Below are 23,680 nucleotides of genomic sequence, written 5' to 3'. Positions count from 1 at the left end.
GACTGCCGCCCCCCCGGCGCCGCTCCAGCCCCGCCTCGCTGGCCCCACCCCTCCAGGCCCCGCCCTTCCCGTCTCCTCCGCGCCCTGCCTGCCTCACTGGCCGCGCCCCTCCTGTCCTGCCACGCCCCCGCTGCGCCCTCGACGCGCCCTTGGCGCGGAGCTGCCGGTCACCGGCGGCGCGGCTGCCGGGCCAGGCGCAGCCGGGGCGTGTCGGTGACTTGGACCCGGCCCCGCCAGGACCACCCCTAAGAGCCGCGGCGCGTTCCGGATGTGGCTCCCTCGCCCGGAAAGAGCCCTTCAGGCAGTGCCCGCCTAGGCCGGGGTGTCCCCTCTGCTGGGAGCCTCCCGGCGCGCGCCCGTTGCAGCAGGGTCCCCTCTCAGCCAGGGCTTGTGTTTTGGAGGATCTCTCCTCAGTCAGTGCCCATGCCAGGCAGGGTTTCCTGTCAGCCAGCAACTCTATCAGGATCTCTCCTCAGCCAGGGCCTTCACTCAGCTGAGTGCCCTCAGTCAGCTCCCACCTAAGGAAGAGTTTACCTTCAGTCAGGATCACCCCTTAGCCAGGAGCCCCTCTTGGCAGCTGGGTTTGAGATGGGTGTGAGAGCTGAGTTGGGGTGTCCATGATGCACTCTCATGTTTGCACTTAGTGCCTGCACAACCAGACAGGCAGAGACACCATTCCCGTGTATTCCCATCATTCCCATAGCTACTGCCCCTGGAACCAGTTGGTTCAGAGCAGCTTGAGCACCTCAGGCGAAAGCAGAGGCCGGAACAGTGGGTACAATTTAGATATAAACATGCAGATACGTTTTCAACTGGAAAACACCAATCCAATGGGTTTTCTCTTCACATGAGCCTATTTATTTAGCTTTAGTTTATTTAACATGGATCTCAGCATAGCAATTAACTCATGCCGCGTGCAGATTACAAGCCAGGTATTTTGCCATGCACATGGCAGCATTTGGAAGCACAGAGCAGCTGCCGAACAAGGGAAACACTAAAAAGTGTGAGCCATAGGAAAGTTCATTCAAAATCAATGTCACTGCCATAAAAGCTGGTAATTAATCCTTTGAAACCTTTCTGGTTCAAATTGCAAATTTCACTGCCCAGTCCTCAAGTTTTTTTCACTTAATCAGAGGCTGAATTTCCACTGCAAATCTCTTCTGGTGTCCACAATGTTTTAGGAATGTCTTGAAGGCTCGAGCTGTGCCCAGTGGGCTGCAGTCCTTAAGGAGCAGCAAGGCTGCAAAAAAACCTGAGTCCTGAGGAGGTACAACCTTGCCACTGTTTGCAAATGAAGAGGTATGACTCAAATACTACTTTCCCTTCTGTGGGAGGAAGTGAAGAAGCCGGTGCCTGCAGAGCCTAAAGAATGTTTGCTGAGTTGTAAAACAATGGATTTTTGTTCCCATTGCTCTGTCTCTGTGTTCATTCACCTCAGTCTGGACAACTCGGTGTGTTAGAAGTATCAGATTTCAACACAATTTTGCAACAGTAAATAGCAGCAAGTGAAACCACTAAGAAATTTTCTCATAACAAAAACCAGTAACTCCTGCAACCGGGAATTTTCCAGTTCTTAGAGACTTTTCTGACATTAAGGCCTGTTAGTCTATGACTTTTACCAAAAGAAAAGCAAGAATGCTTCCAAAGAAGTCAGAAGAACACCAATCTTAAAATAAAATTATGCTTGCTGGGGTAAAACAATGTAATCCAAACTTGTGTGGGGACATTAATCAAATGCTTCTGATACGTCTGAGGTGTAATGCCTCTGGCACTCATGGGGTTGCAACAAGCATAGGTTCAGCTCATCATATTCGCTGCTATTTGACGCACATTGGGCCGCCTGCCAACAGGCACAGAAAAAATTGCCGAAGATAAATTTTCTTTCACACTTGAAGAATGGAAGCAAGAAGGCTGAAAGCTTTGTGGTACTTGTGAACTGGACATTAAAAGGGACAGAGTCACATTGTTTGAAATCAGCCTTCAATTTTTCACATGGAAATTGTGACATCAGGCATGAGCTGTGATTTACGAGCTGCTGACAGTAGCTTTTGCCAGATATTCCAGAGAATGCACAGAGTCCTGTGTAGACAGTGTGAACATCTCAAGGAAGAGTTGAGTGTCCTTTTGGCTCCAGAGTTGGAAGTTTGTCCATCTCCCTAAGCAGACTCCTCACCTTAGGAAAATGCAGCTCAGTCTTTTCACTGGCCAAGACTTCAAACCTCGGATTGAAATACCCACTGCGTTTACACACCTGAAATGGGAGGCTGCCCCAAAAATGTTGAGATGTGCCAGTTAATAACACTGGTAAAAAAAACAACTCATGAAACTGCTGTTCTGCAATGAAAGTGCTGTTGTCTTTAACAGTATGCTTCCATATAAACTTAAAAGCCAAAACAAGATGCCAAATCATTGCAAATTTTATTATGCCAGTAAGATGGACAAGTTCATTGTACATTACATGAACCATAATCCTCTTTTGGAGCTGCACGTCTACCTGCTAGTCTCATTGTATTCTGAGAGAGAAAAAAGTTCTGCTGAATGTATCTTCTCTGCATCACTTGCCAATCCCTCATCTCCTCTTCAGCACTTGGCGTGTGGATGCTCTGGCACCACAGACTAATCCAGATGTGTGGCACTGCTCTCAGATAATGACCACAGCCTGTGGGGCTCCTTGAAGCCCTGCCCTGGCATCCCCACTGTCACTTCTGCTGGACTGAACACTGCTGGAGGTTGGGGCAGGCCCCCTAGGTCACATGGTGCTTTTGGGATAGCCCACCCCTCACAGCACATCTCACCCCACGGGACCTGCTCTACTGTTCTCCATGAACAAACTTTGAAACACGTACAGGCTGTTTGGGAACTGGCTGGTAGTTTTAATCCATTTGTCCTGCTTTCATTCCTTGTTCCAGATTACTCATCACAGATCCCACACACATGAAGTGTCTGCATAGCCTTGGATATGATAAGAAGGGAGCATGCCCTGCACTCCCACCAGTGCCGACCTTCCAAGGGCTGAGGAATCACTAATGTTTGGAGCTCTCAGTGAGCTAAAAGGGGCCATCATAGAAATATCAGAGCTCCAGCATCCCTGGTTCATCACCCATCACACTGTGGCAGCTGCCATTCCACTCTGCTGTTGGCGTCAGCACATGCAGAATGCCACAAGAATAGGGTGATAAGCTCTGCCACATCAGAATGAAGGACATAAACTGCTTTAAGGCAGCACAGCTTTTGGTAGGAAAGGAAGCAAAGTTTGTTTATCACACTGCCAAAGTTCAAAGGCAATCAAAACAGCAAAAACATGTCAAAGTGCTGTTTAATTAGAGCATGAAGACACACTTTCTCAGGGTGATTAGAAAAGGAATTGTGGTGTTGTGTTTGAACTCCTCTGAAGTCCTTTTCTACTTGCTCAGTGCCACCATGCGAATCTTGGCGTGACGTGTAGGTCAGCAGTCCTGTGCTTACAGGGAAGAGATCCCTACAGAGGCAAAATACAACATGCACAAACACAAAATAAGAACATCTTCATCTTCAGCAAGGATGACATGAAAGCCAGTTGCACTGATACAGAGCAGGCATTTGTTTATGCAGAAGGGTGTTATTTCCTATTTTCCTAATGACTGGGCACACAGGAGCTCTGACTGTCTCACAGCACCACTATGTGACCACAATGTTGTTACAGCTTTTGGGAGAACCAAAAAGTGATGGTTAACTCCACTGCATTAACTGAAACCAAGAACAGTTGCCAGGAAGCAGCAGTGGGCACAGTGTTCTTCCCTAACAGAGCCCTCATCTCAAACATGGGGTAACAAATTATTCAGGAAGCTCCATGCCTCTGAGGAAGCACAAACAAATCACAATTGAATAAGAGTGGTTCAAAGCCAGACACTTGCTGTTCTGTTGACAGACATATCCAGGAATATCTACTTGAAAATTGTGTGAGTCTAAGATACATTTATCTGAAGGCAAACTTTTAAACATGTCGTAAATTAACTTGTACAGGAGGAGAAGCTGCCATGGAACCAGGCCTTACCAGGGAATTTTGTGAAGCTTAGAGAATAAACCCAAACCTCAAGAGAAGTCTTTGTCACCCTGGGCTGACTAATCCCTGGTGTCTGCACTCCTCACCTGGGAATGGAGAACGTATCAACCTAGCAGGCTGTAGATGGGGATCAATGCATACTTCACTGATGCAGAGCTGCACTATAAGTCTGCCTCTATTTCGTAAACACATCAGCAGAGCAGGCAAATGGGAGGCAGTACCAGCAGGAATAGCATCCACACAGTAGTATGTCCTTCTTTGCTGCTCTTTCACAAATAAATAAACATTCTTGAGCAATGCAGAACTACTGATCATTGCATACAATTCTATCAGAGAATCATAGAGTATGATCATCCAGTCCAATTCCTGGCCCTGCACAGGACAGCCCCAAAATCCTACCATGTGCCTGAGAGTGTTGTCCAAACACTCCTTATCTGCTCATGGCAGCCTTTTGACCATGACAGCTGCCCTGCCCTGGGAAGCCTTTTTAGTGCCTCCCTCTGGAGAAAAGAACCATTTCCCAATATCCAGCTTAAACCTCCTCTGACAAAGCTCCATGTTGTTCCATAAGTACTACACTCACCAGAGAACAGAGATCAATGTTGAACATCTCCTCAGTAAGCCTGTAAACAACGAGAGTGCTGGGCTAGGAATTTTAGATGTTTCAACCAAGATTTTACAGTAAATCAGACAATAAATATAGATCCTCTGTATGCCTCAATTTTCCAACTACATGTTCAGCTGTGTATTCAACACCATTTTGCACCTGAAACAACACAAATCCTTTTAAACTAACACTCATGAAATGAAAGACACCTCTCTTGAAGGAAGCTCTGTTACCATGTGACAGAGAATATGGAAAAAAAACTGACACAAAATGGTTTGTTTGTTTGTTTGACAGAAGCAACTGACAACAGATTAAAAGCTTGGGCAAAAGATGAGTCTGCTCCTGACCTGTGTTGTACTGCTTTGTACAATGACAGCAGTGTTCAGTTATCCTCAAGCTGGAAAAAAAAACAAAACAAACAAAAAAAAAAAACAACAAAAAAAACCACAAAAGAAAAAAGTAGGAGGAGGAGAGCAAAATCAAGGCACTGCTGAAACAGGGGGAATAACTTCCAAGAGCAGGTGTCACGCAGGGTTGTACAGGACATACAGTCATATACTCTCAAGCACTTTTCATCCTATTTGCTCTTTCCTCTGTGCCTCCGCCACAAGAGTCAAAACCTCCAGAATAAATTTTAAAAGTAACTACAGAGATTGCTCCACATGTGCCTGCTCCAAGTACTGTTGGATGCTGCGGTAGAGCTAATGAGATGAACTAAGAGGACTTGTCAATGTGAATAAAGAAGCAGCCTAAGCAAATACCCCTCCGCTACTTGCTCTGGGACACAGATGATGTGATCAAGCCGATGCCAATGAATGCAAAGAGGGGATAAAGGCCCAGTCAAACACTGAGTGGAGAGTCACGTGGTTGTACAGAATTACAGCAGTGGGTTTGAAGTCTACATATTGGATTTAGAGCCTAAAAGTAGTAATGAAGTGCTTAAGTCTAGATCTAGAGCTTAATGCTTTGAAGAATAAACAAGGCTGGAGAAAAGGAGTAAAATGCATGGTTGAGAGAGGCAAGCAGGACTGAGGTATTTGGGAAGTGAGGACCGAGCATGACAAGACCAGGGGACTGTTGGCAGGGAGCTGCAGTGGCAAAGCCACTGCTACTGAATTACAGAATCACAGATCACAGAATGGGTCAGGTTGGAAGGGACCACAGTGGTCCTCTCTGCTTCATCAGGGTCATGCCAGATGACATGGCGCAGGATTGTATACAGACCACTCATTATCTCCAGTGAGAGAGACTCCACACCCTCTCTGGGCAATCTGTTCTGGTGCTGCATCACTCACATATAAAGAAGTTATTCTTCATATTCAGGTGGAACTTCCTGTGCATCAGTTTCTGCCCATTGCCTCTTGTTCTATTGCTGGGCACCACCAAGCAGAGCCTGGTCCACCTTCTTGGCAGATGTCCGTTAAACATTTACAGACACAGATGAGGTCCCCTTTGTCACCCCTTCTCAAGGATGAATAGACCTGGCTCCCTCAGCCTTTCCTCATGAGAGAGATGCTTCAGTCTCTTGATCAACTTTGTAGAGCTAAATTTAATGACTGGGAATGGTCTGTGCTGGGATAAAACCCTGGCTAATGGGTGTCTCAGGCCAACTCTACTCTGCATGTGGGACCAACTGGCAAAGTAAGCTATTCATCCATTTATGAAGAATGACAGAAGCTGTTGGTTTGGTGATGTTTTACCATTTTTACCATCCATTCAGACATTTCTCCCCACTTGGGTGTGTTTCTGATCATCATCCACTAAAATCCTTTGCTTGACCTTCTCCTTGCTGTCAGCCTTCTTCACCAGCAGTGAGTTAACATCTGTAAGCAGTTCATCTCTGTCAATGGTTTTACATCCTTTAATAGGATCTGAAATATCTGTAGCAGCCTTGTCAAGTTTTCTAACCCTTTTCACAGGGATTTGGGATACCTGGCACTGTCCAAAAGCCTGTCCCAGTCTTTATCTCGTAAAAGTAATCCCCAGGTTCTCTCTCATTCCTGCTCCTTTGCAGCAGTCACTTTCTCTCTCTTCACTGAATATCAGCCGCTTGAGCAGCTGGGGAAACAAGGAGAACCAGTCAAAGCTCATAGAGCAACACTACCAGTCCTTTGTGTTTGTGCACAAACTTCTCTGGAGAACGCAAAAGGAGAATCTGTTTTTTTGAGAGTTGATGCCAGTCATCACCTCCCAGCCTGAGTCCTGCACATGAAGTCAGAGCTTGTCTTTCACAGACATCTTGAAAGATCTGAGTGGACTGGACTGGAACCAGTGACAGAGGACTGAGGCATTGTCCTGCCCTCTCCAGTTCCACCAGCCCTACTGACAGAGGAGAGGGGGGGTCTGAGCTGCAACAACACACTAACAATTCTCTTGACTTCTGGAAAAGAGGATGAAAGAGGACAGTGGAATGTTAGGAAGTTAGGACGTGAAAACCAAGTCTCCTTCCCCCCCGCCCCCTGCATTTGGAGGGAGCACTAGGGTTACCTGTGTGTGCATCAGCCTTCTCCTGGGATCGCTCCCTGGTGTTCCAGGTGTGATTTCAGACTGACACAGCCAACCTTTCTTTGACTGCTATTGGCATCCCTTACTTTGTCACTTTGTCAGTCTTCCAACTTCTTGAACCTTCCAGAAAGCCTCATTTGAGCAGATCAGCCTTGCCCGGTTGAAGGATGACTGTCTTTGTTATTCTGAGCAACAACTCATGCAGATCTGGTTACATTACTTGTACAAATCTATATGATTAATACACTCCTTGTCTTTCCCTGATTAGTATTGAAGCAGCAGCATGCGAGGGTTTGAAGGTTTGCACAGACTTAGTTAGAAAAGACTGTCCCCATTCTTCTTTTTGAACGTTAATGATGTAGCTAGAGTCTCAGTAGATCTGTCATAAAAGATATTATCAAAGGAACCAAGATAAGTGCAGAATTGTTTGCTGTTTGGGAAATCCAGACACATCACAGAAAGCAATAATAACACAAAATAACTTTGATAGAAGTTTTACAGAGAGCATTTTTTACAGACCCAGCTGTAATTATAGCTCATATTGAATAAGCTGCTTACAAAGGCTTTAAGTTAATGTACATTTTAGTTCAAGTAGTAGAATAACGCACTCTGACAGAAAGAAAAGTTCACCTCAAGGCAGAGGTCACCCAGCTGTGGATACAATACAGGCAGAACTTTGGAAAAAATTGGGGTTCAGAGTTACCTTGGGTTGGGGCTGTATGTGGCAGCTCACCTTCCACAGCATTCTTGCTGAGAGGTGCCACGGCTGAGAATCCATGGAGAAATAAATAGTTGTCTTCCCACTTCACTGTGCCCAGTTCTGGATTGGGTTCCTCCCTTTCACCATGGTTTTCAGAACACTGCAGAAGCAGTCTCAGAGCCAGAGCTTATGTACCAATGTCACTGCTCCTCTGAGAACACTGGTGAGGCACCTTTATGTCATTTTTTGGGCTTTTTTTCCCTCCCGTATCAGTCAGACAAAAATCCTCCCACTAGTTATGACATCCATAATTCCGGAGCTCCTGTCCTATTATAATTCAGTTGTTAAATGATTGCACTAAAAAAAAGGAAAAAAGTTGGTTTTTTAGATTCTTTTTTCTCCTGGTAGTGTTTGTACAGCAACACGTGTCACTGTAGGCAAAACCTGATTAATATTGTTGGGTTTTGTTAATAAGTTATCAGCAAAGGACAGTTTGGAAGTAAATGGGGTCTAATAGAAGCTTCATAGGTTTACCATTATATTCCATCATTATCATTTAGAGGTAGCTTCTTTTGTAGTCATTAATGAATAATGACAAGATGATAATCTTCAAAGCTGCCTATTCCAGCACCAACCTTTCTTCTGACTTATAATTAAGATGTCAAAGTTAATTTCCCTCTCACAAAGCAAGGACTTTTATTTCTTTGCTGATGCATCTGTTTTACAGATATCACTACTCAACTCCCACTGCTGGGCTGAACCTCACTGAAGGATGAGGGGAGGGAGTACACAGTGTTTCAGCTTTCACTGTCAGCCCTCAAAAACAGTTTGGCAAAATGAAAAGAGCATGCCCTGTTGCTAGATGGCTCCTGTGGATTTGGACATTATCTGTTATTGACATAAGGGTCAAAAATCATATAATCATGAAATCATTTAGGTCAGAAAAAACTTTTATGACCGTCAAGTCCAACCATTAATCCAGGACTTCCAAGGCCACCACTAATCCTTGTCCACAAGTGCCAAAATCTACACATCTTTTCAAACCCTCCAAGGATGGTTACTCCACCACTGACCTGGGCAGCCTGTTCCAATGATGGACAACCCTTTCAGTGAAGAAATTTTACCTAGTGTCTCATAAACCTCTCCTGGTGCAACTTGAGGCCGTTTCCTCTCATACTGCTGCTTTACTTGGAAGAAAAGAGAACTTTTTAGATTGGAAAATACTTTTGAGATCCTTGAGTCAAATGTCAGGATCTTTCACTGGTCTCCAGAATATGGTGTGATGCTTTTCATTTTTAGGTGAATGAAATAAGATCTCTGAGGCAAAGCTGTGCTCCCTGCATGTCAGACATACCAAAATGCTTCCATACAGCAGCCTTTTGATATGTCTGACACTTGGACTCACGCTCGGCCTGCCTAAGTGTCATCCTCAAGAACACCCTCGACCCTTTAAACATTAATGTGCTCTTGCTTCTTCTCATGTATTTTTATTACTAACAGGTTTCCCAGCTGATAACACAGCAGTGAATACATTATTCAGCCTGGATTGCTGACGTTAATGCTGGCTGTCTCCATTACAGCAACATCCTCCAGCACTTCTAAGTGGGGATCCCAAGATTCATCTGAGCGTCCTGGCAGAACATGGCTGATGCTGCAGGGCTTAATGGTGAGGGGCAGAGGGACGGGACCACAGCCAGGGATTTCTGTCCAGACTCCACTCAGCACTGGAGTGCAAGCTCCTCCAGTCCTCTGTGAGCCCCAGGAGAGGAAGGAAGAGCTTCTTGGAGGAGGAGAAGCTTCTGGGGTCTGAAGTGCCACTTGTGCTTCTTCTATTACTTTACAGAGCTGCTGCCACTGTGCCACATCACTTTCCCTCTTCTCCCATGTGAACTATGAACTGAACAATTACCCCTGCATTGCACAGGGGGGCTGTGAGCCTTAATTAATTTGTGGGTTTCTGTTCTTTGTGCTCTCAAAAGGCAGTGTGTTTAATTCCTTCATTACTTCACAGTTAATAGCATTGTTTATTTGACTCAGGGTAGTCCCCACCAAGCCTGTGAGATGGTGGGTTCCCAATTCCACGTGATAGGCTGGGCAGGCACAGACTCCCTGTGCTCCCAAACTAACTAAAACAGGCAACAATTGGGTTAGGTATTAGGAAGTAGTTCTTCTCTGCGAGGGTGCTGAGGCCCTGGCACAAGTTGCCCAGATAAGTTGTGGCTGCCTCATCTCTGGAAATGTCCAAGGCCAGACTGTACATGGCTTGGAACAACCTGGGATAGTGGTAGAGGTTCCTGCCCATGGAAGGGGATTTAGAATGAGATGAACTTTTAGGTCCCTTCCAACTCAAACCATTCTAAGAGTCTGTAATCACCCCCAGGGGGCCTGGGGAGTCCCTCCCTAGGTGGGTTTGTGTCTGTGCATAGCTGTAGGTCGGGGAAAGGACACAGGAACATGGCCATACCTGCATGCACTGTTATCCATGTAGAAGAGCAATCTGTGTTCAATGAGTGGGGTGGTACAAGGGGAAGCTGAATTGCAAGCAGCCTTCATGTCCAGCTGCTTACAGAGACCAAGCAAGATAAAAAATTAAGCAGACCATTAAGCCGCACTCCAGTGAATTAACATTTGTCTGTCTCGCTTACGCTGCAGGATTTCAAAATTCCTTTGAAGTTTGCATATTAGAAAATCACTTTCCAAGCCACATAACTTTGAGGAACAGCTGACTAATCCTTTAGGATTTAATGAGGTTAACTAACATGCACAATTTTGTAGGGAGCTATCATTTGTATTTTGGTAGCAAACATGAAAAATATTGACAGTAAGTAATGTTCTGTAAAGAGCCATAAAGGGACCATGGCATCATTTTGGTAACTTTTGTAGAAGCTTCAATTTTCTTCATAGTACACGGGTTGGACTTCTGATCTTGTTCAATTATAACAATTAATAGTTAACAGAACCGTTTGCTTTGAACTCTCACTGAAGTCAATAGGATTACACTTTTCTGTTCTCCAGGTTCACTTATGGTTTTGTAGTTCTGCTGTGACTCTTCAGGAACCCCTTCCATGGACTAGCAGAACATCAGCAGTGTTTTCCAGCAGCTGGGGCTGGTGCCAGGGGGCACCCAGCATTGGTCAAGCACTGAAGCCACATCTCACTGTTTGCCCAGCAGAGTCTAACTATGTCCCTGGCAAGGTCTAGCACTGAGCCCTCCCCCAGCTGAGTTCCTGGAATAACTGTAGAATAGAATAATAGAATCATTAAATTTGGAAAAGACCTCCAAGATCATCGAGTCCAGCCTTCTCCATTTGAGAGGCTGTTTGTGGAGTACTTGTGCCTCAGGTTCCTCAAGACTGAATGAAGAACTTAATTTGGTATTTACAGAACACCAAAGTTGCACATAACAAGCTGACACATAAATTCATTAGGATGCAAATGCAGCGACCAGAATGTAGGCTACTCAGTTACTTTAGCAAGAACACGTAATTAACTTCAGGTTCATGTTGAGTGCTGCCTGGTGCCATGAAGCAGGATCCAAGGATTGGCTTGCATGTGTAAACACAGCAGTGAGGTTTTTCCCACTGCACAGGCTCTGGCTGAGAGATGCAGACTGATGGAAAACAGCAGTGGCTGGATTAGTGGGAGACAAGCCCAAGTGAGACAAGAGGAGCAGAGCACCTTGTCCACCACCTAGCAGCCCAGCTGACAGAGCTGGAGCCTCTAGAGATGTGAGCTCAGTGCATCAAAACTCATTGGGTATTATTGTTGCTGCGCTGTTGCTGCTTTATGATTAAGCAGCATGAATAGTAATGAGTTCTTATGTCTTCTTTGGAAAGATCTGCCTGTTATGACTTATAGATCATAGTGGTGCTGTGAGAAAATAAAACTATGTCAAATTGTTTGCCTGTTGCTTGTTGTTAACTCTCTTCTTGAGTTCATGGGAGCCTGGACACTACTCTGGAGAAGAAGTTTCCTCAGCATCTCTTCCACTTGTGAATTATTTCATGGGTAGCTTTGTCCTAGTAATGAGTGGAAAATTCAGTGTGCAATTAATGTCTCTGTCACCCTTGGGCCTTCACAATCCTTGTCAAAATATACATTACACCAGAAAAAATTCCATACAGAGCAGCAGGCAGAGAGGTGGCTGTTCAGGGGCTGTGCATGGAGAGAAGGAAGAGAAAAAAGGCAGGAAATCTTTCAGGATTTACTGTATACATAAAGCAGGAGAGCATCATGGGCGTGACTGGCACAACAGGACCCGGGAGCTGTGGCACAGAATCCTGCATGGTGCTGAGCAACTAGGCCTGGGAAAGGAGTCCCTGCCCATGGCAAGGGTGAGGGAATGAGCTTTAAGGACCCTTCCAATCCAAACCATTTCATGATTCTATGAAGTTAATTTTGTTAATTGCTGTCCCTCATTCCCAGGGCAGTGCCACGGGGTGCATGAGTTTCATGTCCCTGGTCCTGTTCCATTGTTTTACGAGGAAGCTTCTGCAAAGAAGCTGATCTTCAAAGCTGATCTGTAAACAGCCTGATCTTCCCACAACTCATTTCCAACTGGAATTTAACAGACCCCCCCCATCTGCCAAATGATTAATAAGAACCTTTACATGTAACACTCAGTTTGCTAGGCAGAGCTACAAACAGAGCCTAAATAGCAGCTGATTTAGGGAACAAAGTCGGGAGGCAATGCTGCCATATGTCCAGCTCGTGGGTGGGATGAACCACCCAGCCTCGTATACTCAGGCTCCCACAAACCATACCTACTGCCAGGCTTAAAGCCACCACCAAGAGCTTTCCCCTGTGGCAGTGAAGGGAAGGCTCTGAAGGATTACAGATAGTGCCTTATTACAGCAAAGTAATGCAGCTCTGTTTTTCACTATCTCCACTCTGTGGGGAAAGCCCAATGTGGTGAAGCTGGTGGCACAGCAAGGACAGGGCCAGCACCGGCAGCTGTGTCTTTCCCAGGAACAGCAGAGCCAGACATTCTCACAGACTTCCCAGGCCAGCCTGGGAACTGGCTTGCACCAAACCGGGACAGGAGCCCGTGAGCCAGCTTGCCAACAACTGGAATGAGGCTGGCAGAGACAGGAGTACCCCAGGGCTTGCGGCACCTTTGCACAGAGGATCCATGGGCTGCTCCAAGCTCTTTACACATCACTAACTCATGTATTTCCCTGCTGTGTAATTCATACCTTTTTAGCAGAAGATAAAAACTTTGTAATTGTTAATATGCAAGTGTTTATTAATGTGAGTCTGCCAGACAGCCCTTGGATTTGGGAGGAGCTCTTGAGAAAGAGCCAAAGTCAGTCCTCTGAAAGCAGATTTTTTTTTGAAAGCTCAGAGGCTCGTGGGTACCAGTCTCCAAGCAATTCACCAATGGCTGCAAAGCTGCTGCTTCATCCTGGTTCCCCTGAAGAACTTGGAGCATCAAAGAAGCAGAAATAAGTAAATAAATAGATAATTTCCTTTACACAAGACGGGTTGCTGGATATGCTGTATCGTTCATGTCTCTCTCCTGCACAGAGCTGTCAACCAAGCACAGAAAGGTGATAAGAGCATTTGTTCCCACAAGGAACATGGAGAGGATGAAAAACAAGTTTTCTGTTGTGTTCTATGCAAGTTTGTTTATAATGCCTGTGACTATTTTTAAGCCTGAGAGATGAAGGGCTGCCAGCGGCAGCCAGCTCTTGAGAGAAGGTGCATTGTGTTCTGGAGCACTGTCAGGAGAACCAGAGCAGACACTTGTTACCCAGCAGCCAGCACGGGGACATCAGTGACGCCTCCTCCCCATCCCTGTCCTTGGCAGGAGCCTGGCTGCAGGCGCTGTCCTGGCAGGTGGCACCGTGCACCTGCTACTGAGGTGACCAACATTCACAGGGACAACATCACTGCAAAAAACCTTCCCAAAGACATGGCTGGGAGGAGCAAGATCTGCTGTTGCTGCTGCCTGTTCTTAAAAAACACGGCTGGCAGTATGGAGACCTGGGCAGGAAGAAGACACAGGCGGGATGGAGGCACAGATAGAACGGAGGCACAAGGAGGCAGGAGTACCCTGTACCTGCTGGAGCAGGGAAGGATAGCTGCCTGTGAGGCTGCCCCAGGGCCAGGGATGGAGAGCAAAGCAGAGAACACGTGAGATACTCAGCTCCCTTGGCAGGCTGAGCAGCCAGCCCCTTACAACCTCTCACCCCACTGCAGGCACACAAGGAACTCCTGGATGCTGACAGCAGCTATTTTGAACAGGCAGCTGTTCACAGTGAAGTGAGAAATTATTTCCCAGAGTCAGAATCTCTCTCTTGAGTGTTTTGGAGAGATCTGAGGCCACCCAAACTCATGCTGTAGAGTATCATGGACACTGGAACAGGCTCCCCAGGGAAGCGGTCACAGCCCGAAGCCTGACAGAACTCAAGGAGCATTTGGACAATGCTCTCAGGCAGATGGTGGGATTTTGGGGTTGTCCTGTGCAGGGCCAGGAGTCAAACTTGATGATTCTTGTGGATCCCTTCCAGTTCAGTATTGTATGATTCCAGGACCACTGCAGTGCCTCGACCAAGCTATAGCTCTGTGAAGACCCTCCCCATGGCAATCCCAGCCACCACCAACACAGCTCTGCCTGGCTTCCCTGAGGAGCTACTCTGGCATTTCCTGCCAGAATGTGTTCATCAAACTGAAAGGGATTAAAAAAAGAAATGAGTATCATAAATACCCTAAACAAGTCAGATCTATATAGCATGCTGTCAATATAGATAACGTTACGTAAATAGTAAGTTCAGAACTTTCACCTGTAAATTAAAAGATCTTACTGAAATGTATGTTGATTACAAGGAAAATGTCTTTGTTCTAATTATCTTAATTATGGGCTTTTAATGTCAAGAATCTGCAGAAATAAAAAAACTCATAGACGGCAGCATGTAACAGCAGTAGCTGCATCTGCTGGCACTTGAACTGGGCAGCTTGGACCGAGCTCCATTCATCATCCATATTTGTACAGCTCCCACCCCTGGCTACTGACCATGGGGGGGGAGAGTGGTTGCTTAGGAGTGGGGAGAGCAGGAAACTGGGCTGGTGCATTTGTAATTAGCTAATTAGTTTAATTAGTTGGTTAATTTCTCTTTGTTTTGACCTACCTGGAAAGGGCACAGCTGTGACTGCTGCATTCCTGAAGGAGAGGAGACGAGCTCTGAGGAAGGCCCATCATCTGCGCCCCTTCCACCAATGAGGCCGGTGCTTGGGGCAGCAGATCCCACAGCCAGACGGTCCAAGCAGCTGCCTCCTGCAGCATGTGCCCCCTCACAGGGCACTGAGCTCAGTCCATGGGCACTGGGACATTAGGCAGGGCCAGTTTCCAAGCAAAGGAGCAATGCTGGTCTCTGCTTCTCAGCGGACAGGCAGCAATTCCCACTCTGCAATGACACGTGGAGAAGGAGAATTGCATTTTCTCTGGTTTACCACTAGCAATTGCATTCCGCCCTTTGGGCTCCTGCTTCCACTCCCATTGCCTGTGCATGAAAAACTAATGAATTTATGCTGATTACTCATCTGTGCTCTGTCTCCTACTATTATTTTATTCTCATTTTAGGTCCTTGTCTTTCTTCACACTCTTTTAGCTTCAGTTAATGGTTTCATCCCTTCTAAGTGAGGTTCTGTGCTGCTCACAGCCTCTTTCTTATCTCTGAGAATACTAAAAGGAATGCTGGATGCCCCAGAGACATCTTGGAGAGATGGGATGGATCTCACTGAGAATACTGCCTGGCTGATTAGTGGACAAAACTCCAGCAATGGAAGACCGTGCTGAGGATGATGCCTGTGGGCCATCCTCAGCAGCATGGCTGCCTTATCCTCCCGTGCCAGGACACAGCAGCTGGGAGATGCTGATGGATGCCATGGGGGATCTAGGCACAGGCAGCAAGTGGAGCCCCACACATATGGAGACACAAAATGGACTTCATTCTCATAGGAAGCAAGCAGCCACACGAGCAAAGGTGGAGGAGCTGGGGCAACACCTCCACATCCCCCAGTGCACCTGTGAGCACAAGGGGGCTGTCAGCTCCTTCCATAACCTATGATGGTGCTGGTATGCCTTCTGCAAAGCAAAAACTAAAAACGGATCAGAACCAAGTTTTATTTATTTCCACATTTATGCAGGCATGACAGCTTTTGCTCTCCAGCAAAACATGAAGTTGTGCCCAAACAATTGCAATGGTACAATTTCTGATTGAATTCCTGGTCTCATGGCTGCAGATTATGAGACTCCACTTCTTTTCCAGCATTTGCTGGGTAACCTGCTCTCCTGCCCCAGCTTAGGTTCATTCTTGAATTACCAAAAGTACTGAACATAATGCAGAAGAGCTCAGCACTGCCTGTTTGCTCTCAGCCGAACAGGGACATTTTTTTTCCTGGTGAGTATTTCAGCAGAGCAGGAAATCACACATGCAAAATGTTAAGGATAATAACAATAAAACAAAACACTAACCAATGCAAAAAACCCCAACCAAAACACACTGCATTGAAAAAAAGTCCAACACTCATAGCCTGGGGAGCCATTCAGTTTGTCCTCAACATGACTAAAGTCAAAGTGTCTGAAATATCACAGAGGATTTTTACATTTCCTTTCATAAGTAAAGCTAGAAGTAATTTTTTATTATCATGGAATCATAGAATTATTTGGGTTGGAAGGGACTTAAAGGCTCATCTTGTTTCACCCCCTGCCATGAGCAGGGGCACCTTCCACTAGACCTAGTTGCTCCAAGCCCCATCCAGCCTTCATTACCTTCATTACCACCTTTTGCACAAAAATGTATTTTAAGTGAAGAGGTGAGAAAATGGAATCGCATTCCCTTGTTTTTGGAGGAATTGATTTAAACAACAGCTAAAGCCCTGATGTGCTCTACTGGTGAGCAGAAGAGCAAAATCATAGACGTTTATAATGGTTTGAACTGGATAGGACCTAAAGGCTCATCCAGTCCTATACCCCTGTCATGGCCAGGGACACCTTTCACTAGACCTAGTTGCTTCAAGCCCCATCCAACCTGGTCTTGAATGCTTCCAGGGAAGGGGCAGCCACAGCTGCTCTGGGCCATCTGTGCCAGGGCCTCAGCACCCTCACAGACAAGAATCCCTTCCCAAAATCCCATCTAACCCTGCCCTCTGGCAGTGGGAAGCCATTCCCCCTTGTCCCAAGTCCCTCTCCAGCTCTCTTGGAGCCCCTTTAGGTGCTGGAAGGGGGTCTAAGGTCGCCCTTTTTTCCTCCAGGCTGAACACCTTCAGCTGTCCCAGCCTGGATCCACAGATGAGGGGCTCCAGCCCTTGGAGCATCTCCATGGTCTCCTCTGGACTTGCTCCAGCGGCTCCACATCTTTCTGATGTTGGTTCCCAGAGCTGGAGGAAGCTTTGCAGGTGGAGTCTCACCTGAGCAGGGCAGAATCCTCCCCTCCCCTGCTGCTCACGCTGTGCAATCAGCCCACCACTCGGGGGAAGTTTCTGGGTCCCAGCACATGTGGCTGGTGCATGTCCAGCTCTCACTCACCTGCACCCCCAGGTCCTTTTCTCCAGGGCTATTCCATGATATTTTGCAGTGACACTCATTGGGATGGTGTGCCATTGGATTGTCCTGCCTGATCCTCAGCACGCTGTGTGCTCAACTGTCCCACTGCCTTTAGAAATGCCCCTGGAGAGGGTCTCTGGTATGCTCCCATCCTTGCAACCCATTTTGGAGAAAATCAGTGAGCTGAAGGGCAGACTGGCAGGCAGATTTAGGTTGTTTTTCTTTTCTAGCTGGACGTATGGATACAGGAAATCTTTAGAGACCTTGAGAAGGAAACGTACGTCCCTTTAAATTGCTAAACTGATGGCGTGGCTAAGAATAGCTTCTGAAGGGAGAAGGAAAATTAATTACATGTGACATTCAGCACCTTTTCTTACTGTGCAATAGTCTTGAAATTTAAAAAGCAAAAAATCAAGGTGTGTGCAGGCGAAGGGGAATGGCCAGTCACGCTGAGGACATTTGGAGGAGTGTGTTATTATGTAAAGCAAACTGGGAAAAGGTTAGCAAATACCACTGCTTCCCTGGGGAGCCCTTCTCTTGCTGGAGTCGTTAGTGCACTGACAGAATAACAGATCCTCTCTGCTAATTCTCTAGGTCATATGCAAATTAAGACAGAAATCTGATCTGCTATCAATCTACATTAGGCACAGGAGTCCAGCTCACCTGTCCAGCAGCCACTGGTTTACAGAAAGTTTAAGGCTGGAGTATCAAAGTCTTGTCATTAAACTGAGCCCATTTTCCTCTCAGCTCAGGCAGGCTGGGCATGGAGCTCTGGGACAGGGCTGCACGATTCTGGCACCCCTTGGGTGAGAGCATGGCACAGGGAGAGCAATTCCCCAGAGAGTGCCCCAGGACTTCCACCAGTGCTTCATCCCATCAAGGAAATCCATGGCCATGGTGTTGCAGCTATGCTCCATGTCCAGTTGCAGTTTCACTGGGAGGGCTTGGACTCACCTAGGAGTCTTGATGCCAGCTCACAGTAGTGCAGCTTCCAATTTGGAAAGGGATGGACCAGGGAAGTTTTGCTCATGGAAGGTTGGAAACTCATTCCCTAGGCAGGAAGGGGTGAATGAGGGCAGGAGGAAGCAGAATTTTTGCTAGAAGCAGCCCAAGTATCTCCCAGCATGAACAGAAAGAGCTTTTGATAACCTCAGTATAAAATGCTCGGTGAGATTGAAACAACCCACTCCCAGGGAGGATTAAGCCCAGGTCTGGAGTTGCTCCCTCCATGGACACACCACTCTGTGGATGAGTACCCTGGACATGGCAAGTGCTGTGAGAATGGTCTTCTCTGCCAGGGCCATTCCACGGGTGCAGAGACATTTAGACTTCCCTCAGAGGGTGGTTGAGCACTGGAACAGGGTCTCTAGGGAATGGTCACGGCTCCAAGGCTGCAAGAGCTCAAGAAGCATTTGGACAATGCTCTCAGGCACAGGATGGATTTTGGGGTTCTCTTGAGCAAGGTCAGGAGCTGATCCCTGCAACTCCCTTCCAGCTCAGGATATTCAGGATATGCTTCCATGATTTCAAACACAAATGGTGCTTGCTAAACCTCCAGAGTCACATTTGCAGTGAACAAAAACACCCACCTGCACACAGCACAGCATTTCAAATCCTGCCTTTAATCTCAGGTTCCAGTAAAAACCTTCTCCCTATCCAATTACTTGTCTTACAATTGACATCGAAATATTAAATTCCTAAGAACTAAAGCACTTTGAAAGTATTACCTACTTTTAAAGCAGGCAAGATTTATAGTGGAAGCATTTACTTTCTAGTCCTTAACATTATCAGAGTCACTGATGCCTCATCAGCAGCTCCATAAATGAGACCCCCAAACACAATGCCTGGTTGCCATTTGCTGGGCACTGTTTGCTGGCTGAGCTCTGCAGCTGCTGGCACTGTGGGCTCGCTGCTGCAGGCCACAGCATCCAGAAAACAGCTCAAATGAAAACTGGGGAATCTTTGCACTGGAGCAAGCACCAGGCTTCTGGCAGCAGCAGCAGTGGCAATGGTGCCCCTGGTCCCCCTCTCTACCTGGTCCCAGCCCTCCTCATAAATTGCTGCACTAACCTACATGGAGAGGCATTAACTTTCACTCCTGAAACAAGGTGCAATTAGTTGGGCATAAAAGATCATCAAGTGATGCTAATTACCCTCTAAAAGATGAATAGAATTAAGCCAGAGACGCAGAAAATTACCTTTGTGGGAGATGTGCTGCAGAGTTTAACTGAACAAGAACAGTAGCTGGATTGGCAATGAAGAATTTGTCTTTTAACACCAGTTCACAAGCACCTTGACTATCACGTTTTGTTTGCTCCTGGAAATCATCCAGAGTTTTAATTAACCACTAACTCTTCCCTACACATTCAGCCGTGGTCAAGGAGCCCATTGTACTGGTTTCACATCCCTCCCGCAGGCTCCTGTCTCAAGGCACTTTGTTGACCAGTAATTGCTTCTGATAGCACATAATTCATCACCAACCAACTCTGCTCCTTGCAGCCTGCCCGAAAATCATAGAATCACAGGACGGTTTGCGTTGGAAGCACCTTCAAGCTCATCCCATTTCACTCCCTGCCTTGAGAAAGGACAACTTCCACTAGACTAGCTTGTTCCAAACCCTGTCCAATTTGGCCTTGAGTGCTTCCAGGGATGGGGCAGCCACAGCTTCTCTGAGCAGCCTGTGCCACTGCCTGTTCCAGAGATGGGCAGCAGCCTTCCTGGGAAGTCACAGTTCCTGCAGCTTTGCCACCAAAGGAAGCTCCAGCTCCAGCCCCACCCCTGAGGTGTTTGCATTAGTACTGCTCTGTGACAATGCTCCTGCTTTGCAGAAGGTCCCAGGTCCCCACCAGATGTGATGGTGACAGGACTCACAAAACAAACTGGGATCTGTCCCAGGTTTACTCCCCTGCAGCCCTGAGGAAACCTGTTCACCAGGATGTGCTCCAGCTGCTATGCAGTCCAAGTGCTTTCTGACTCCAAATCCTTCCCTAGCACAGGTCTCTTCTCTGGCTGCTGCACCCAAAGAAACCTGAAACGTCTTTGGAGGAGCCAGAACCCAAACAGGACAACTTTGTGGCTCCGTATGGCTAGCACGTGTACAGGGATGTGCCACGAGCAGTCAGTGAAAGCCCTCAGCACAAGTGATTTTCAAGACTGATCAAGCACGCTGAGTCGAAGTTCTCACCCTTCAGATCGCAGCACTGAGCTCAGGGCTGCACCCAGGCCAGATCACCCCCCCAGCACAGCCCACTCAGGACTGGACTTATCCATAAAATGCTGGAGGTAACAGGGAGTTCTATCCAGTGCAAAGCCACGTGTATCTGAGACCTCCAGGAGTTTCTGCCCCACTTGTTCCAGACAGGTAGGAAGTACACAGTACTGTGCAGCTTCTGAAACTTTTAATAGTAATTAACAATCTTTTCTACTCAAGTCTTGGTGGTAAGGGGTTAGGAAAAGCTGTCTGCCAGGATCTGGAGTGAGAAGACCACCAGAATGGCTCTGATGTGGCTGCAAATGCTCCTGAAATGAGAAAGATCTATCTCTCCCAAGGGCTGTTGCCTCAAGAGCTTCCTGCTTTCCCTATTGCTCTCTGAAGCTCATATATATATAACACCTTTTTGTTCTCATCAGTGCTACTCCTGGATTTATGCTTACGGGAAAAGCTTATGGAATGTGCTGGAGGAACTGAAGATTTTAAAAAGCAATTTGAGAAGCAGTGCAGGGAATGTGCTTCCAAGAACTGCAGGCACTGCTCTCCCTGCTGTGCAGGACTTGCTGTACCTGCAGCACCAGCTACTTGTTCCAGCTCTGTTCATTTACAAGATGCATTATTTACCATCCTGACATGCAGTTCATTTAAAAATCAGATTTATCAGCAAAATAGTAGAGCTTGCTGTGGTGGCTTCCAACAAGAGTGTTTTGCTGGGCTTCTGTTGACTTGGCAGTTTTCTGCCCAATTCATCACCAAAGGGCCCTAGCACAGAGCCCTCAGCCCTGTCCCAGCCTGGGGGCTCTGCTCACAGCACCACTGGGATATGGACCACCTTGGACTTTGGGCTTCTACCAGCAAGCCAAGCAGGAGGAAGCCCACACCAAGGGAATGACCTTCGTGGAAGCACAATGAACTCCATCCTGCGAAGAGCCGGGATCCACAACCGGATCCTGTTTGGGCAGCTGGATGCTGTGCTCGAGGGACCATCAGTCTGTCCTGCCCTAGAGCACCCACAAAGCAGGGTCAACATAGTTTGTCACATGTACCAGTGGTGGCAGCAGGTCCTGGTGGAGGATCCATCTCAGAATGCAGCACTGTCACCAGGGTTGCCATCCCTGTGCCCTCTGTTGGCAGATCCCTGTGTGGCTACCTGGGAGAAAGGCTAAAGGAACAGCTGAGCATTGGCCACATTCCTGTGTGGCACGGGAGGGTATAAATATGTATGGGAAGATCCAGCAGTTCCTGTAAAGCTGCAGCCCAGAATGCACCACCTGCCCTATGCCTCATGGATCTCCGAGCTGCCACTTCCCACACCTGGGAGCAGGGTCTGCCCTGCTCCTTTTGCTCTGCAGCAGTCCAGCAGTGCCTCGTCTGTTGCACAGAGCTGTGGGGGTGGGAACAGCTCATACCAGCTGAACCTCACTGCAGGAACTCTTCTGGTGCCAAGGACTTTCTAGCACATCATGGGAAGTGTCAGCCACTTTGCAAAAGTGAGACTGTTCATGGAGTGAAGTGTAACTGGACCTCCTTGGTGGCTCAAGATCCACTCGGGAAAGGGGATTCTAGTGCTCAGAGGAACAGCGTCCTTCTGTGTGCTCCCAGCCAGCACCCTCTACCCTTTTCCTCTACATCCAGCTCCTGGGACCAGTTACTCCACTGGGCCATTAGCCAGCGCTAATCTTGAGTGGGGACAAACCAAGACCCTCTGAGAGCAGCAGCAAAGCCATGGGCACAGGAGCCAGAGCCAGGGCCAGGGCCAGTCATGTTTGGGCCACATGTGGCCAAGGGGCCTATGGCCACTTTGGCACACCTAAGCCTTCACTCTACAACACGTGTGTGGACACTCACTGCTCTGAGCACTGTAGTCCCTCCTGTGCAGCCAGGTGCAGGAACATGCTGTAAACACACATAAATATTTATTGTTCAGAGAGAGAGAGTTCTTGCCATGACCCAGATTTCTTTCCCCCTGATTCCCCACCAGGACCCAAGGGGATTGAATGAAATGGGAGCTTGGATGTGGACATGCACAACTCACCTCTATCCACAGCAGCCCTCAGCCCAAATCAGCCAGGATGGCACATTTTCCCTGCCAACTGTCCCACCCTCACCGGCCTTGTCTTTCAGCCAAGGTGGACACATGCCTCCAGGTGGCACACTACTCACCTGCAATGGGGACAAGCACAAAGTGGGAAGATGGGTGCCCTGCTCCCTGTGAGGCACAGGAGGAGAAACTGGGATGCTCCAAGCAGGAACAGCCCCTTTCCTGCAGAAAGCTTCTCCTCCAGGAGAGGTGCCTTACAAAAGTCTCCCAGCGTCAGACTCACCTTGCTGCAGAATTGTTTGGTTCCTTTCCCCACCTGCTCAGGCCAGGGGCAGACTGACCTCCCTGGGAGCACCCACAGGCACCAGCAGGGCTGAGCATTGCTCCTCAGCTCCTGCTCCAGCTCACAGTGGAGTCATGTCCTCCAAAGGCAACGCTGCCTTATCAATAATAAAAGGTAATTTCGTCAGACAGAGCCAGGAGATTACTCAGCCCTTCGTGCACCTCATCTGCAGCTGACAGCATGGGAAGGACTTAAGAAGATGCAATTTGACAGTAACACAAAACAACAACAGCATTAAGGGAAGAATAATGGCAAAGGCATCTGTCAAAAACCTTATGTTCCTTAACCTGGAGCAAAAAATCAGAACAGTCAGACCCAAGCAGAGGCTGAAAGGGAGGGCAGGAGTGCAGCAAGGAGCCAGCTACCATTGGCCATGGGGCATCCCAGCCACTGTAGGATCTCAGCTTTGAGATGTGGACACAGAGAGGATGAGAGGACCCTTGTGTCACCTCAGCCAGCTCAGCAACTCGCCAGCACCATGGCCACAGAGCCCATGGAAGAGAAAAGGACCACTGTGCATGACTCAAGTAATGTTCCACATTCATCAGGGCAGAACCTGGTACCATGAGCCCACAGTGGACACAGGGCATTGGGGGGAGCCAGGCACCAGGGTCGCATTTGGCATAGCTGCTGCAGGCTGGCTGCAGAGGGGGATGGAGCCAGGCAAGATGCTGCTGCTTCAGT

The 23,680-nt window shown here is 47.6% G+C and overlaps 1 long non-coding RNA gene across 1 annotated transcript; it reads right to left on the bottom strand.

Moving 5' to 3' along the window:
* Window positions 1-835: 835 nt before the first annotated feature.
* LOC148220958 (uncharacterized) lies at window positions 836-8,135 on the bottom strand. The gene is made up of 3 exons (XR_015808762.1): window positions 7,858-8,135; window positions 7,137-7,533; window positions 836-7,029 (listed from the first exon to the last, which is right to left on the bottom strand). It is a non-coding gene; the product is annotated as an uncharacterized LOC148220958 (long non-coding RNA).
* Window positions 8,136-23,680: the final 15,545 nt, after the last annotated feature.

Source organism: Sturnus vulgaris, chromosome 29 (assembly GCF_052056855.1).
Source record: "Sturnus vulgaris isolate bStuVul1 chromosome 29, bStuVul1.hap1, whole genome shotgun sequence".
NCBI classification, from domain to species: Eukaryota; Metazoa; Chordata; class Aves; order Passeriformes; family Sturnidae; genus Sturnus; species Sturnus vulgaris.
The sequence above is the reverse complement of the archived record's forward strand: the minus strand, read 5'-3'. Positions and strand labels throughout refer to the sequence as shown.